This window comes from Linepithema humile, chromosome 6 (assembly GCF_040581485.1).
Source record: "Linepithema humile isolate Giens D197 chromosome 6, Lhum_UNIL_v1.0, whole genome shotgun sequence".
NCBI classification, from domain to species: Eukaryota; Metazoa; Arthropoda; class Insecta; order Hymenoptera; family Formicidae; genus Linepithema; species Linepithema humile.
In genome coordinates this window covers 18164088-18182774 of record NC_090133.1, presented here as the reverse complement: position 1 = coordinate 18182774, position 18687 = coordinate 18164088, and the positions used below count along the sequence as shown (strand labels likewise).

Sequence of the window (18687 nt, the reverse complement as noted above, 5' to 3'; positions counted from 1 at the left end):
TTAAGGAGTTCGGGTAACGAGAATTCTCGAAAGTAAGCAAGCTTTTCTTGACGCACCACCGGAAAATTTACATTGAGATTGATCCCGTCAAAGAAATCATCGTTTCCCAATTCAATCGAAGGAATTCGATGGACGAGCGTTAAACCGGGATGAAATGTTATCAAAAGTTAAAAAGGACATTGTGAATAAAAATCTCCGGCTTTCTATCTTTCTGCGTTCTCAACTGTAGATAACTGTTGTGCGCTGAAAATTTCGCGTATTTTCTCTCAATCGAGAAATTTTTGCAAAATATTTATTCGTCTAAAAGCTTTTTAGAGAGAGAATATTCGTCGTCACTCCTATCTAAACCTTTTCTCGCAATCGTTCGACATGATTTCAATACTTTGATTTCATATTGTGAAAAATTAACAAAAAACTGATAAACTTACAAAGCTGTTTAAAATATACTCTCTTTGTTGCTCTAGTAAATTATTTTGTCTATGAATTTTCGAAATGTAATTTTATCGCAATTGTCGCGTTGCTGTATATAACTCTATGTTTCAGCGCAGGGATGTGCTGTCGCCGGGAATTTTACGGCGACAATTATAAACGTCCATTCAAGTGAACGCGATACAGTATCGGTCTGCGTTTAGTGCGACGCTTTGGCATTAGTCGCCATAAACCTATAGTGGCATACGATATACTGTCGATTCGGTGCGCGATGGTATGCATGTCGTAATTTTAAACGTTTATCGACGCGTTACGATGGATAACCGATATTGTTTGTCGAGGTATCGTAGTCGACAAATTTCATAAAATTATTAAAGAGGGTATATAAAAACATGTTTATAATACGTTTAACTGAAATGATCGTGATAGAATTATGTCCACTAGTGAAACGCGTTTCCACGAGAATAACTTCGCGATGCTTATTTAGATCGATCTTCCGATGTTTCCCGCCGCACGCATATTGCAAAAAAAAAAAAAAAAATAGCAACATTTACCCGCGACTTTTCTTTGCGGATTATGGGAAAAGTGTTACAGTGAAGATACTGTCGGGAAGAATGTTGGTCCATGGCGGCGATGGTTAGTCTGCGAAATTCCTGTGGATTAAACCTAGTCTGGTAAAGAAGAAAGGAGTAGGGCGCCGGCATTATATCGGGAATATTTCGCCGTGACTCCATCCAACTGTATCGGTTTCCCCTCTATTGTTATACCCCTACGAGTTTCCCAATACTTGGCGTAATATTAAATTATTATAGTTTATACGCCTCGTCGGCACCGTCGGCGTACTGCGATGACCCTGTTGTAATATCTACTCTCTGCCGGGCGTGCGGAGTATTACGCATGGCCCCGCGGAAAGCTGCTTTCGGAAATTGGGTGATAAATTGGGAAATCGATATGCGCCCGCGAGTTGTTAAGCGTGATGCTTTACGTGCCGCGCCACCGCGTCATGCCATCGCTATTAACGTGAGTGATTATACAATCGGACTCGGTTATTAATTACTCTAAAATCGCGAGAAGCTGGCGAGCGAGGCGTTTGCAAACCAGGGGCGCATTCAAACGGACGCCACTGCGACTTTCGCGGACGCGTTAACACCGACTGTCCCCTCTCTGTCTCTCGCGGGCTTTTTTCGGCCATTGCCGCGCAACGTGGCTTGTTGCAGGCGAAGAAAAATGTTTGTTCGAAAAGTGGTTACGACGTCATAATCACCGGAGGCCCGTAGCGAAGCGCGAACTGGCTTAACTGTTGACCGAGCTGGCACGTTAATTCGGGTCGATTATCGTTCCTGTGACTGGACAATAATTAAACGGGCTGGAGTCTCTCTGTGAAGTACTGCGGTTTTGCTCGCATGCTAACCTAAATTCATGGGATATATTTACGCCCGCATACTCACGTGCACGCCCGTGATGCACTGCCTCCACCCCCCGAGAGATTCGCTCGGACCTCAACACTATCGCCGACCGCCGCCACTGTCGGTTCCACCGTTTCGAGGCTTGACCCATTCCGTTTCTAGTATAAGTACGATAAAACTACGAAATAAGGCAAAAAACGCGAACATGCATTCGAGCAAATTTTTTCTTTTCGTAAGGATAATTCATCGGTTGCTGCCGACTGTGAACTACACTTTACATCTACCAATACTTGCCACGATGCAACAAGTCCTCTTATTTCTTTTAATTATTTTTATAAAGCCGTATTGATTTTTGGAGATTTTACTTTCCCAGAATTATCTAACAATAAGTAAAATGCCGTTATTTTATTTTCTCCAAATAACACAATGTCGCTTTTATTCTTTCAAGTCTTAGATTTATATTTCATAACAGTTAATTATATTTGTAATCAAAAAACCAAATTTAAACGAAGTTTTATTTGGCTGAACGAATCTCTTTGTCGTCGATTTCCGACAGAAAAAGAATTGCGAGACGAAATCGCGACAGACACAATTAATTACGTAGTCGTGATAGTCAGTTCAAAAGAAATAAAAGGAATAGCTCGCGAGAAGATAGAACTTGTAAATCGGTGTTAGAAATTCAAACTCTGTTCAATTAAAATTCGGTCGCTGCTTCTGTTCCAATTATTATTTGTGTAATTAAGTAATAATTCCTGACATTTAAGATATTATTGATTTATGCATTTACGGTTTATTACTTACGAACTTTATAAAACGTTTTCGTCTTCTCTTCTCGTTCTTCTTCGTTTTTATATTTTTTACGTTTTTACTAACATATTGTATAAAATTATTATACATCTGAATAAAAGATGTATTTTGCTTTTATCTTTTTCAATGTATCATATTTAATGTATGATTGTAGCTAAAAAGAGATACGCGCTAAGATAACGCTGAATACATCACCCGGTGTTACTGAAACAAGATAATTTTTTTAATACATTCAGCGGAAATACGATTTGTTGCAATTAGCGACTTTCGACAAAAATAGAATACCGTGCCATTACGAGCAGCGGACCAGCGGAGAACTTAGTGCGAGATTCCGCTCTATCGACGGATCCATTAGCATCCATTACAGTACAATACATTATTGCCCGGTTGTACACTCGTAGAAATATCTGTATTCGCGGGACCGCGTTGCCGCGATTGTAAATAATAGAGCTTCATTGTGTGAGACGGAGACATTCGTCGAGACTCGGTAATAATAGAGCCTGACGATCAGTATATTAACGACGTGGCGCGTGCCGCGTCAATTGGCAGCGGATAAATTATCTTGTAGCGTCGAAAGGTCGAATGCAGCAATGATACGGTAATTTGAAATAGGTGGGCGTTCTCGTCGGCGCGCCGGCGGTAACGTCGAATTTAAAAGATTAAATTAGAACGATTCGATTTTGAACGCTTAAGACTATCCTTTCAACCGACGCGCTCCAACTAAGTGTTATAGAGAGCCGTGCCATGCAACTGCGACCGTTAATTATCGAGGTATTCATAAAAGCATGTCAATAAGAGTGTCTTTACGATCCCGTTGCTATGACATTTATTATTCCATTAAAATTTTTATTCCAGTAATCTGTTTGATAATCAACGAATACGCGTGATGAATAATCATGAATTACATTACTGGTTTACACAAAAATATAACAGAAAATAAAATATCTCATGTATGATTTTTCCTCAGCGATCGTATAAAATAGCAAATATTTTACAAAAGGGAAAATAGCGCCGCACACGACTGACGAGGCGCATAAATCACGATATTTTCCGAAAAGTAGGTTATAGTTTACAGACCAAAAAGCATTACTTCACAGTGTCTTTCTCGCGATTTAGACTTTGTAACAGGAAGCTTTATCAACATAGCGATGTCCCGAAGGAAACGGGTGACACAGCGATATGTACAGCGCGAATCAAACAACGTTTTTATTATTTCGGTCTCTTTTGCGTTGCGCCTCGCTCTGTTACATCAGCGCATTACGTCGCACCAGGCGTGTCTGACTACAACGGGATCTCACTACTTCCCCCGTTCCGCGTAGCAAGTGCTTTAAGTAAATTGTATAACACAAAGATCAACAATGCATTCATAAACGTGTGAAAAACATGATATAAATAATGGTACAAAATAAATTATATTTCACCATAAAGAACTTTTAACTCAATTTACTTTTGTTGATATAATTAATATCATTTTATGAATTCAAAAAGAAAATGGTGTAAAGCGTATTGATAAATGTTAAAATCCGATAATAACAGACAAAAACGAATATTATGTTTAAATATTACAATTAAAGTTGTATATTTAATAAAAAGCTTGATTAAAACAAATTTCAGCCCACGTGCGAAATAAAGTGAATGAAGTATAACGTGATTTATAATTGCCAAATGTGTAAAATTATGCATGAAAGACCAATTCGATATAATATCACAATTAAAGCAATGTGTCGCGATATCACAAATTACTAATCACAACGGTTCATTGCGTAACGCGTATACTCTATAGTCTTATATTCAAACGTATTTATTATGCAAGTGTATTCCATCGCGATCAAATTTGCCTTGTAAAATTTTTGTTTATCTTTTCTCGTGAATACTTCATCCCGTTTCTCTCCGGCTCGTTATTTTCCCTTCGCTCTTTCTTGCGAAGATGCCGGCGGCAAGTACACAGTCTCTGCAATTTTTGCTCATTTCAATACCTCCGCTGCCGTACCTATGAGCTCTCTTCTCTCGCCTTCAGAGCCCTTATCGCGATTACAACTTAGAATTTAATTATCAATCGAGTTGCGCAAAACAACGTAACAATCAATTTAAGCGGCAACCCTTAACAAGGAAAACACCTTAATGGGTTTAATGGAATTTAAATTCGTAAACGTGAAAATTTCGTATCAATTCATTTTCAGTGGCATAATCGTATATCTATCAAATGGTTAAAAAGTGATGGCATTTATGGTTGTAAAAATATCTCTCGCGAGCGCATTGCTCTTCGCGTTACAATATTCATACCCGTCCAATACACTTATACGGCCTGACGACCAATCGACGGAGGTAAACATTTCGTCACCGAAGCCAGCGAGCACCATCCGCGAATACACTTTAGGGACCTATTACTTTTTACACTCTCGTGCCGAAGGACTCAGCAACGAAGTAAAGAACTGATGTGCCACTTCACGCGACCACGGAAACCACTACGCGACCATCTCCCTGATCCAAGATAAGGGTCGTTCGGGGAGTGACGCTCTTTAATATTTGTCACGGCCATCTTTACCGATTATCCACGCTTATGCCCCTGTCGCCGGCGATAAGAAAATTTACATGAGTTTCCGGCTTATTCAATTCTTTTGAACATCGCGGCTTAATTCTGTTTGAGGCGACAACGAGGATATTTATTTATGTACCAGTTTTTTTCTCGTATGACTTAAATGCTTTATTATCTTTTATTAAATACATCTATCCTACCGAACTAGCTTTGTACGACGTTAGATCCGTACATGCTTTTAACATTAATAATTCAAATCTATCGAGGACAGTAAAAGTAGATTTCGAGAATAGTGTGGCAACTGAAATATATATATATCGCATATATAAAATGATAACAATTACCCCAATCGCGAATTACAATTTTATCTCCCGCAATCGATATAAGAATTCTCGAAATAGATTGACCAATCGAGAGTAGTGTAAGAAATCAAATAAATGTCTTTCAGCGCAAGGAACGGATTTACAAAATCCGTTCTATAATTAAACTCAATCTCATACTTACGATAGTCGTAATTGAGTGTAAAAAGTGCAAACCATAATTAGACAAACGTGAGCGAAAACGGCGGTCATTAGAATTGATGTCATCATGTTCCCTTGATTCGACTTGATTCAAAAATCATTCTTAACACGATTTAAGTCGTTATACTAGCGAACGACTTAACGTCCTTGAATAATTATAAAGTATTCAAGACGCAAACAAAAATTGCCTGATTTTTGAATACTTTGAGCACAAAGCCAGGTCGATGGCCAACATAAGCACTCGAGGCGCGGGACCGGATCCACGCGATACGTCCTCGGTTCATTACGGCGTCGTAGCTGCCGTTAATCTGGCATTACATCGTCCTCTCTAAACCAACTCGCCGGATCCGAGGCCCGAAACTTGGTGCGCAAGTACAATAGCCCGATTCGCCGGCCACCCATATTGCCTATACACGGCGTAACGATACTGTGCGAGCGAAACTAAAGGGAGTTACTTTAACCTCCACGGTTAAGCTAAAGCACCTTGGTGAGCCGAAAGAGGAAAACGGAGAGGGGAGGGGGATAGGGACGGTAGCGCGGCGGTCTAATGTTACCGCATCCAGGAACGCCGCGATTTCTCACCCTTATCTTATCTGCCAAGCTCCGCGCGTTCTCCGCACCGCCGCCGCCACCAACGACCCCTCCGCTTTCTCTGTCGTCCGACGCGTTTCAGCCAAGAGTCCCCAAACCTCCTATCCGACCCGAAGATAGATCCCTTACCCCTTACTCTGCACCCTTCCCCCCTCCCCCTGCCTTCACCCTCTCTTTCTCTTTACTTTGCAAAGGAGACAGAGAGGGCAAAGAACTTAAATTCGCTTCTCGGGCTTTTAATTCCACGGATTGACGCGGAATTTCGAGCACAGCCACCCGCGCCCATGCCACCGCGTCCTCCTTCCACCACTCGCGACCGCCACCTTCGCTCGCTCTTTCGAATCTCCGGCCCGTGCCGCAGCCACGATCCTCACGAGAGAGGCGGCGAGTCAGGACGAACGGGAAAATCTGCGGTATCGATCGGCACCGTCCACGACTTGGTCGGAATTACGACCATCGATCGAGCGAGCGAGCAAGCGAGCGAGCGAGCTAGCGAGTAAGAACGAAAGAAACGGGCACCACCGCGCGACGACTAGCAAACTCCCCTGCCGCCCCCCCCCTCCCTTTCACGGACTCCAGCCTTCTGCCACATCTCCCCTTTTTCGCTTTTCCGTCGTCTCGCTCAACCATCCGCGGGACGAACGACCGCCTCATTTCCGGTTTCTGAGGAACGATCCCTCCTCCAGTCGGCAGTGAGCGCGCGGCGTGAGGTTGCCGCTGGCGCTGGTGAGTATCCATCGTTAATCCGGAAAGACTACGGGAAGCGGGTTTCCATGAATCTTTCAGATTTTCCGCGACCCGGGATACTTCCTGAACGGCACCAGGATAAGTAAATCTTGGTAGAAATTCGATTAAATATTTACGACCACTGTACGCGGCTATGTACCGTGAATATTTAATGTCTAGACGAAATTTAAAAGATATAAAGGCGATATCCGCGGTTTAGAGATATAAACGGCATCGTTATATATAATGAAATCATTTCGGTAGTTGGATCTCAATACTCAGAAATAGAGTATACTTGAGTATGTGTCAATCAATGAATGAATGTACGTGCAGTTCATAGATATCATTGGACCGAACGCTAACGGTAATTACAACGTGATGAATGAGTAATATATTTTCCAATAATATCATTGATAATCATTTCTTAACGAGTTCACGATTTATTAAATAAATTTAATTTATTAAATAAATAGTTTCTGTATCACGATAATGATGTTATAATTATCACTGATGTTATTACCGCAAAATATTCTACTTTCACGTTTACCCTACGTTTGTAAGAACGTGGCCTCGAAATAAATAGCGATATAACAAGTTTGGATAAGAGGTTATTACCGCGGTATCGTAATCTAGAACGATTAATAAAAGTTGCGGATGTAGTACAACGAGCAGCAGCAAACCGACCCAAATTCCACTCATAACACCAGCGTAAACGGTTAAAAACGAATGGCACGTTAATTTAACGCAAATTTCGGAATTAACAGCTACACTCGTTGCACTGTCGCAAAAATCGACGAAAACGAACTCGCTCTCTCGGTTTCGTGTCAAAATTAGTTACGCGTTTGTAATTGATTTTGAAATTTCCGGTAGCCAGCCCGAAACTCCGCGCGTATTCAACGCGAGTGCTTGAACGCATACGAGCGCGAAATGCAACGAAACGGCGGTTTCCAGTCCGCCGAAAAGGACAGGTTTCCGCGGATATTTCTGTGGGCCGACGGACACGGTCCAAAGCGACACGTCCGCTTGCATTATCGCCCCAAAATCGTCCTGCCGTACTTCCCGCATGTCACCGGAACGTGAAGCCCGACCGACAAAAAAAAAAGAGGAAAAAAAAGGTAAAATCGTCGACGCAATCGCACCTCGCCGTCAACCCGTTTTCACGGCCATTAAGCGCGTTCGCGCGAACGTACGACATACTCGCCCATGCGCCGAAGGAAAGGTCGGAAAAATTTCGCTCCACGGTGCGTACGTGGTAACTAGAGACGAGCATCGTGGCCGGAAAGCAGGAGGACGAAGAGGGAACGATTTGGTAGCGTGCCGGGCAAATTGGCCCTGGAGCTTTTTGATTCGATCAATTTACCGGACACGCCGTGTATTTCGCTCCCTCGCTCGCTCGCTCGCTCTCCACTCCTCTTTCCCCTTCTTTCATTCGCCGGATGCAGTACTGTTCAAAATAAAATGCCGAGAATTTATCAATCTCTATCTTCCACCAAAAGCAATCTGCTTTCGAGCATCGATTCCCAATTATATAATGCTACCGATCAACGAGCCGCAGTGTATTTTCATGCGTTCGTGCAGATATATTTTCAGCTCCCGACGTTATTTTGACCCGACATACATACGTCGTAATATTGTGTAAATTACATGTAAGATGTGACTTATCGAGTAAACATCACCTGAGCAGAAATATATATAAATCCGTAAATGTTGGAAGCTATTTTCATATTTTTCAATCATTTATGTAACACATAATTATGTATTGGCATAATTTATAATTTTGTGTCATTAAATATTAATAATTAAAATTCGCAGCAAGGTAAATATAAACAGAATAAATTTGATAATTGACATTTTGATGTTGTACAGGTTTTGATATTTTACTTCGTAAATTTAATTTTATCTAAATTCTAAAGTTGTGCATTAAAGTAAGTTATTATTGCATATTATTAATGATTAATGAATATTTATGTTAATAACATAAAAGAGAAAGCCTGTCGTATTAATGAGTAAATATCCTATGTACTAGTTAGTCTTTACTAAAGCTGTAATAGCAGATTTAATTAAATTTGGATGATCGTCTACATTATGTAATCACGTGTACAATATTGCAGTAATTCAAATAATTCGCTTATTGATTACCTGTTTTCGATCGAATTTGTGCTGTTTACAACTGCGTTTCCACTAAAATCACCAGAATTTTTATTTACCCGACTATTATTGACTCGCGCGAAGACGATAGAAGATTTCTTAAACCCATGATCAAACGCGGCCCCGATCGCGCCGAATGTGTGTCTAAGGAAATAACATTTCTCTTTATCGACACGCGGCTTCAAAAGCATGACGTGTACGTAGGCCCTTCACTTTTCGCTGACAAATTCCGCGCGGGTCTCTCGTCAGCTATGAAATCGGACGAGAAAAAGGCACGGCAGTAGGTACGTACGAAGTGGGTTTTGTAGACACACACAATTTGTCAAACTGCCGCGCGGCACAATGAACCGTGTATTTTCCCAGCAGATTTTCCGCTGCGACGGAATTCAGGCCAACGTTGTCGCGCTTCTAATCCCCGCTGTGCGCGCGGCACGTCCTTCCCCTCGTCATACAGTCAACGACGTCTTCATGTTTCGTCTCTTTGGTTTTGTTTTCGCGTTCCGTACTTGTCGCGCACCTTCCCTCTTTCGTCGCGAGACGCCTTCACGCTGTTGTTTGTAAAATTCGTTCGCGAAAGCAAAGTGCCATTTGAAAATCAACATCAAGAGATGTACTCTGCGCTTGTACACATATGTAGATACATACGGATGCTTGGACTTTGTTATGCAATTTTCTTACAAATGTAAATATATATAAAGAAACAAATTCTCTTTTGGTAAAAAATATCATTACCAAATCATTATCGAAAACTTTTCGTTCTTATTTAATCGTCTAATATCCAGTTAATGTTATGTTATGTAGTATTGTCGATACTATATATATATATATATATATATATATAGCCACCCTATATGTCGGTGTAAATCGAAGTACATGCGCACAGTCACGGGGAAAATGGGGCTTTGACTATGTATGTACACCCGATTCCCTCGGTACTCGTTCCTGCCTATTTACGCAGCCTCGCTTCATTTAGTTCCTTCGCGGTTCGTCCGTCCGCCGTCCGTCGATCGATTTCCGCCTTTCCTCCACATGTGTGCGCGCCGCGCGCGTGAGCGAATAAGATCCAATATCGATGGGATTACACAGGAACGCAGCGCTTTGGTGACGTCGACGTTCGTGATCCGTGAAAACTCAGCTTAGAGCGCGCGAGCACGTAATCTTATAGAATGTCGAAGGCGGTACCAATTTTTTTTTATCTCTAATCTAACTCGGCTTAAACGGCGCGCACATGTCGGTTCGAAGTTCCGCAAGCTGTTCCGTTAGCTGCGCGATACCGTATATGCCAATACGGCTTACTTGGTATTGCGGGACAAATGCTACGTAATGGTGCCACTAATTTTAATAAAAGGGCCGTTATTCTGCCGCGCCACCAGCTTCAATGATAATCTCTCCTATTGTGCGCGTCACCGTAACATAATACACTCATTTTCATCGCGCCGCTTTTTTCGCCGCTATTTTCGCGTCGCGCATTTATGTCAGATTCCAGGCGAAAAAAGAATTACGTTTAAAATGTCGAGAGTACGGAGTGTTTGTCAATCGCGACGCTGGCAAAAGCAGCCGTGTATTTTCCCGGCTTCGATTAAAAGTTTCCCTCCGCATTATCGCGTTACCGTATACCTAAGTCCTTTGACAAACGTTGCAGCAGTGTGACCGAGTGTTGCGCGTTTCAATATAATTAACGTTCGTGAAATAAAATCGAAGCGCGACTTTCGTTCTTTCGGAGTCATTTCTCAAGCTTTACACCGAGATTGCACTTTTGACTTAACATCTCTTTTAATCTAACAACTAGTTTTTTACCAAAACAAGAAAAACAAAGCGAGTCCAACGAAGATTTTCCAATGCGAATCAATGTGAATAATTTGTAAAATGCGTCTGAAAAATAAATGACAGTTTGTGATATTCTCGTTAATTGATAATACAAATGTGTATGTTGAAAAGATTCTTTTATAATCTAAACTGAATTAATTACTGCGCTATTGTTGCAAACTATTATGCCGATTAATTATTTTCTTTTTGCAAGATAGTCGTAGTCTGTATTGTTTCATTGAAATCTTTTGTAATGTGCCTCGCGTATTTTTAAAATTGTTAAAATTAAACAAAAGAATAAAGGGTAAAAGGATAAACGTATAATACAGCTAATTAAAATTAAAATTTTTGTATAAAAAGTGACATATTTTTGATAATTTAAAAAAAATAATTTCTAAAAATTTTTAATAAAAATATTTCATCTATTGTAATCTTGCTACTTTTTCCTCATGGAACCTCTAAAGGTCGACTTTCCGCATGACCAACGTTGTTATCCAATAACCGTTGTTATAGAAGAGCAGAAGGTATGTCGGCCCTAATGGAAGGAAAATCATTTTTTGTTTCGTACACCTTCTTTCCCCCTTTACGATCGATCCTCGCCTCCGCACGAGGACAATCGCAATCTCCCTCTTTTTACGGTGCATGGCGACACGTCCAGAAAACATTGCGAGTGAGACAGAAACGCGTAAGATATTTTTTCACGCCATCCGCCTCGGCGAAACACCGGCCAATTTCACGGAATAGCTCGTACGTGATCCGCAGATAAAGAACTTTGACGTCTTCCGCTAGAAAGTTTTTTTATGTCCGTGAAGACGGCTTCCGATACCACTACACCGAAGCCAAATACTTGAGGCCTGGATACTTCCGTGCGAAGCCTTCTCTCGCGGTGTGTTTGTTTAACCCTCTTCTCGCCGTCCACTCGATTCAGCTGCGGAGTAGGCGTGAGCGCGTACAAGAGCTCATCGTTAACGTTTAGCTTAGGTCTACCACGTCGCTTATTTGAAATGTTCTCACGAACGTCACAATGTTATCGTAGTAGATATCACCCATGTCGACATTATTGGCTGATTTTCAAGTGCGAATACGTACTCGCTCGTTATAATTACTCGACTATTATGACCAATAGTTTTTATAATTATTCAAGATATATTTAGACTGCATTAAAATACTCTTTCGATTATGTAATATGCCGTCGGTAAAAAACATCACCAATATTCTCGCGCGGTGTAAATAATCTCTTAAGAGAAAAAGTGGGCGTTTTTATAAGCGATTTTTCGACCGGAATAGAATTGCACGAGACGGCATAAGGAAAGACTCTCGCGTGTCACATTTGCGAAGTACGCGATAAACGGAGAGCATTCTCCACGCTGGGATTGTAATTTGGAAATGGAGTCTCCACGCGGCGGAGCGTCGCAAACGGTAGAATTTGTTTTAGAACACGGACGACCTCGGACATCTACCGCTTTTCCGCAAGGTGAACCGATTGCGGGAGCGCAAGTGGAAAAGGGCGGAGAAGGTAGGGCGCCCCAATGGGAAGAAGAGTTCGGTACCTTAACCTTCGATTTTTGACCTGTAGGAGAGAAGCTCGCCGCGTTTGTCGGCACCACTTGAGCAGCTCGTCGAAGAGGACGCTCGGCGGCGTTTCATGACCGAGAGAGTCTCAAACGCGGTTTCGGCTCCCAACCTCTCCATCTCTCCTCCGCGTTGCTCTCCATCGACTTATTCAAGTTCTCTCTCTCTCTCTCTCTCTCTCTCTCTCTCTCTCTCTCTCTCTCTCTCTCTTTCTTACTCGCTCGCTTCCTCGCTCGCTCCTTCACTCTCTTCGACGTTCTCTGATAAAAGCGCGCGTGGCGTACGAAGACGCTCGCAAAGGAACGCCTTGGGCAAGGAAAAGGAAGACGTCGTTCAACCCCTCGGTCCTTCGCGACGGCATCTATCTTTTGTGTGCACAGCGTTGGCGGTCCGTCGGTGTTTGCGCACCCTTGTACGTATATCCTGTCTCCCGCAGGTAACCTTCTGCGATTCGCGCGACTCGAACCTCGCGATCGATCGATTTTCCCCATGGCTCCGAGAATGAGATACCGTAGAATTCGAAGCGACTCCGGAGCACACGCTCTGACGGCATTTCGCCTTTTCTCTCTCTTCAGTCTTCCATCTCCCTTCTTCCGTACTCGTGAACGCTTAAGGGAAAGGTTCGCCTTTCGGATACGAGTTCGGAGCAAAGTTTTACGGTCCAAGTTGGAACCTCGCGTCGGCGGCGAGGCGACGAAGGGGATAAGACGGCGAGGGGTCAAAGAAGCGGGGAAACCGAGTGGCAGGAGGTAAATTTCGCGGCGGGTGGCTCACTCGCGCGAGCAGGCTGCAACTTCGCTCGTAAATTCGATATTCAAAACAGGAAGTGAACAATGCCCCTTATACACTTCGCCGCTCGCGCGGCGGGTCCACTTCGCGCCGGTGAGTATTAGAGACGCGCCCCCGGAGAGAAAATTGGACGATTAATGACTGCGCCCCGCTGGTAATGGTGTATTAACGATCAACCTAATTATCCGTTTTGCGCCACCGCAGCTTCCCGCAGGACTCACTTACGCACTGTCATCCTTTATCACGTCGGCATTGATACCGTAAAAGCGAATGGAACGTGGGAAAAGCAAGCGATGTGATTTCTGATTTCCTTTATACGCAGATGAAATATTTCGAGCATATAATATCTCTCGGTGTAAAATATTAAATATTTCGCATATGTATTAATTATCGTTCGAGAATCTCTCATTTTCTTCGACATTTCCATATGATTCATTAGCGTAATGAATCATTAATAAATTATTCCTGCGTTCTATATCGTTAATTATGTTTATCGTTTGTTGAATATCGCGAAATTTTGTATAACATTCGTTATCGGCAAGGAGAAACATGGACGAAGCACACTACACTCATTGTTAAAAGCGCTATACGCGATACACACGATGCGAGACACGGTAGGGGACAGGAGAGGAGGATAAGCCGCAATGGAGAAGTCCATAGCCGATTAATAATTCTCCTGGCCGTTCCCTCTGGCATTCGAGCACTCCAACAGTAATATCCTGCGGACGTAACGTTCGATTTATCGGCATTGGACGCGCAACAGCACGAAACGTACGCGCGCAGCTCGTAGCTGCAGCTACCAAATTTAATTTCGCATTTCGACGAATTAAAATTCAAACGATCGAACGATTGACTTTATTTGCATACCGTTGGTATTTATTAACCGGGCCGCGGACCGGACCAAGCTACATCTCTGTCGCTCCACCGTCTCCCTCTTCCTCTCTTCGTCGCATTGGTTCGCCCTCCTCCTCTTCCTCCTCCTCCTCCTCTTCCTCTCTCCCTCTCTCCCTCTTTCTCTCACCGTTCGTCTCTCGCTCGTCCCGGTATACCACTATCTGAGCTTTTCCCCTGTCACCGCTTCCCTCACCTGGCGTTCGCTCGCTCGCCCTCTCATCCCGGCGTGCATAAAAATGAAAATGGATCGTACAGCGCGCCAAATGGCCAAGTGAATTTATGCCGGAAGAGGCAGAAATTTTCATTTTTCCGTCGCAAACTGTATGCCTCGCCTGTCCGCACGAGCAACGTGCCCCGGTCTCGCTAGTTTTCGGACGATATTTTCCGGTATCTAACGGGGGTAAACGTCGCGTTTGCAGGTGCGACGTGCGCGCGGGTACAAAAGGCGGTTCGCAGGCGGTTATCCGTCTATCTGTCTACGTACAGTTCGCACACCTTGCCACCGTAACTCGCGGTCACGCCAATCTCTTTTTGATCGACGAGATCGGCACGGATTCGTCCGCGTATGAATTTTTGATAAACGCTCCGTCGGCACGTGGTCGAGAGGGAAACGCAACGCGAAAAATATAAGGGCTGCCGGTTTTATTCGGAGGCAGGGCGTTTGCTTTACGACTCTCCTGTGAATAGGAAAGCGCGCGCTCGCAGAATTCCGTTTTCCATTTCACGATGTTGAAACGCAGAATATCGCGCGCGAAAACGAAAAGCGCCGGCCGCACTATCGTTCTCTGTCTCCTCGAGGTATATTTATTGTTTAGATGCAGACAGCGCGACGAACAGCCTGCCAATCAATTCAGCGGTACGTTTCTGACGTATCGCGATACTTAGACACGACAGTAGAATGCGGTGACAATCACAGAGATGTTAAATGTGAAATTTGAACAATAACGCAATGCATTTCAATCGGGATTAAAAGCACCGAGCTTAATTAAAACTTTTGTTGCGTGTGTCGGTTTTTTTTAATTTTTAATTCAGATATGTATAAAAATCCCCAACACAAATAGCGTTAAATAAGAAAAAATATTTACGATAAAAAAGTTGTTTCACATAATGAATAATTTATTATCCCTTCTTTAAAGTGGCAATTTCGTCAGAATGTAATCTTACAGTCAAAATTGATTCGACTCCTAGTTAAATACCAATGATAAGCGAATTATTGGATGGGACTGGAGTCAGAGTAGCGAAAGAAGAGTTGCTTAAATGACTGGGAACAAAATGACAGCAAGCAGGAATGGCGAGCGGACAGATACTGAAAGAAGAAAGAGTGATAGAGACAGCCAAAGGAGACGAGTCGTTCAATTAGAAGACCCGAGGCGGCACGATCGAATGCGAGAATTCAATTTCCTCGGTCTTTCAATCATTTCGAGTGCGCAAGGTCCCTCAAGCTTTCCCACTCACCATCTCCCCCCCTCCTCTTTCCCCCCAGTCTTCTTTCACTTCGTCCCAGCTTCATCTCGGCTCCTAGCTGGCTCTCGCTTCGTTATCCTTGCGAACGGCGTACCATTTTTCTAGCAGCTCGTCTTTTCTCCCGTTATATCCGACCACATCCTCAAAAATCCTCTCCGACGCCTCACCCTTATCCTCCCCCCGTGCCTCTTATAACTCATGAAGTCATCAAAATCTGGCAGAGAGATAATTTCTCTAATGCGGCTTACACGGATTTTCCGTGAACGGAGGAGCGAAACGACTGCTCGAACGCGTATAAGTGCGCGGAGTCACGTGAGCGCCGAGCCCCGACACGTACGTTTCCCCACTGTTATTTTGAAGTTCGAGAAAGTACCTTTGTAAATAGGCGTTGTAAGGAAAAATACCGATCACGCTACTGTAGCGGAACTGCTTGGCCGCAACCTAATACACCGAGACACACCGGTGTAATTGATAAGCGTCGGCCAGCGGTGAATATTATACATTGAATGTGTTCGTAGTTGTGAAGATAACTTTCCATTATTGTCCCTCGTTTAACATATGCGACTATACCATCTGCGACTATACTGAGAGTTTATTTCTGTTGATTTTCCGCGTTCGGAGATGTGATCTGTATCAGTCGAATTTATCGCGCTTCTGGGACTTTCGCGAGGGAAGTCCTGAGCTCGTTAGCACGATCCATGCTAGCTCGTTACATCGGACCAAGTTTAGTACTGTACGCATAGTCTACGTGTAGAATATCTAAGTTATCGTCTTATAGTCTCTATCAGATAAATAATTGAAGACCCTGCATACAAAGATTATTCTATATCACATCAGCTTGGTTAAAGATACTGCAATCTACATATTCAAAACTATCACATTTTCGCAATAGCTAAAGAACTTTAAAATATTAAGTAACAATATTTATAAACGATTTATTAAAAAAAAAAAAAAAAAAAAAAAAAATATGTATATATAAAATATAACGAGCATATAAATATCGCGGAAATATTATTTTGCATGCATGTTGACATAATTATTTTCATATATAAAAAGAATGATAATGACGTAAGTAATTTTCGTAATATTTAACACAAAATAATCTTTTCTAATTAATTATTATGAAATTAATTAACATAAAATGTTCATTACTGCAAAATGTGAAAATGTATGTTTGAATATATATGTGTGCCGTAAAATAGATTACAAATGTGTTTAAAAAAATACAATTCCTTGCTCGCGCACGGTCTTCAATTAGAAAACGATTATTTTTTTCTTGTTATTCGATCAACGACATTACGTAGAAATTTTATATACTTTTTCTAGGTCCATGCACGCCGATGCGATGACAACAACTGCCTTCTACTCTCTCTGTGGGGAACATAACGATACGTAAAGGGGATCCGCCTTTAGTTTGCCAGGTATGTTGAACTCAGGCGCGTGTAATGCAACACGCTCCCTCTGGGATCGCCGTCCCAAGAGACAGTCTTGAAACGGCATATTATCGTCATGATAGCAGTCCAACGTCGGAGTTTATAACGCGGCAACTGTCTCGCGCTATTTTATTTTTCGGCCGCCAGATACAGTCTACTCGTCTCGTTGTACTCTGATACTCTTGACTGAAGCCTTCGCGCAGGCTTCTTTGGAAAGAGCGTTGAGAGTGGCCTTGTTTTCCGGCTGCTTTGATCTCGCCAAACGCAATCTGCACGTTTGCGCGCGGGACATGACGCACACAGCCGGGTAAATGAAAAATAACTAAAACTAAACTAAGGAGAAAATGGAGACGAGGTTGTGAGCCGCGCGGCAAAGGAGCAGAGGCAGATAATATCGGCATAATGGGTTTTATGCTGTTTCTCGTGCGAATAAAAAAAGTACAAAAATAACGGATTTAGTCGAAGCAAAATATTCGGTCATAGAAATATTATCTTTCTATCGAAAAGATAAATAGAAATATCAAGATCCTAAACGTGTTGTGCACTATGCAGCCAATCAATTGTCAAATATTAATGAAAATAAAATATTAATGCTCAAATATTGACATTTGTGAAACATAAAAATTTGCATCTCAGAATTGGATTACACGAATGTCAATCGATCGCGCGCTCTATTTGCACCGCCACGAAGAAATGGCAGAGTTGTGCATTTGTTGATCCGCGAAATACGCCGTGAACTCGACGCGAATATAAACAACTCTTCGACGGCGGGATCTTGCGGTATATTTCGTATACCCGCTGGGAAATCCATCGGCACGTAAATAAGTCCCGGTTAGAAGCGATAGCACATCGATCGATCGCCGACATAATTTCGTTTTCTATCCGGTTTAGCTCGGTGATCTCGCGACACGTTCGCGCCGCGTGTTGGTGATGGCGATCGCCGTGGTGCTAGTAATGACGACGCCGGTGGTGGTGGTGCAAGGAAACGCTGCGCGCAAATTGGCGGATCTATGTCGCGGCGAATTGAACGAGTTCATTCGCTTCTCCGCGTCCGCGGAATACTTTTGCGAGCGAAGCGCGGGCGGCAACTACGCGCGCGGTCGTCTAATTTCGAAAGCAATAGTATGCAAATCCGGTGGCAACTTTGTGACAGCCGCAATTAGCGTTATAAAACGAACGTTGGTCCCACTCGCACTGTCCCGGCTCTCTCTTTCTCTTTCTCTCGGCGCAGAAATTTCCGGAGCGACACGGAGAAAAATTATTTCGCGAAATCAGTGAGCATTAAGTGCGAGCGCAGCGCGCGGCCAATCGCGCACGCTCTCTCGTTGGCCCTGGATTTCAATAACTCGCTTCTCTGTTTACATCGCACATCGCACCGCGCGCGAATTGAAAAAATATACGGATTTAATAACCTCGCGTCGACGCCAGCATCGCCGGAATTCATGTTTCCGGGCGATGCGTCGTTCTTTCGGATGTTTTTTCCTCGCGGAACGTGACGCATTCGGGTTTTCGGTGCGAATCAAATTTCCGTCTTCTCGGAGATGCAAATTTTGTGAGCCACGCGC

The 18687-nt window shown here is 43.0% G+C and overlaps 2 protein-coding genes across 6 annotated transcripts in view; one reads left to right on the top strand and one right to left on the bottom strand.

Moving 5' to 3' along the window:
- The window catches only part of Lar (tyrosine-protein phosphatase Lar), a 375895-nt gene that overhangs the window by 34044 nt on the left and 323164 nt on the right, over window positions 1-18687 (top strand). The window contains exon 2 of the mRNA XM_067357826.1: window positions 17016-17110. The gene's annotated coding sequence lies outside the window, so the exon portion shown is untranslated. The remainder of the gene's footprint in view (window positions 1-17015; window positions 17111-18687) is intronic.
- LOC105674723 (uncharacterized) overlaps window positions 1-18687 on the bottom strand; it is a 237534-nt gene that overhangs the window by 159209 nt on the left and 59638 nt on the right. The window lies entirely within an intron of this gene.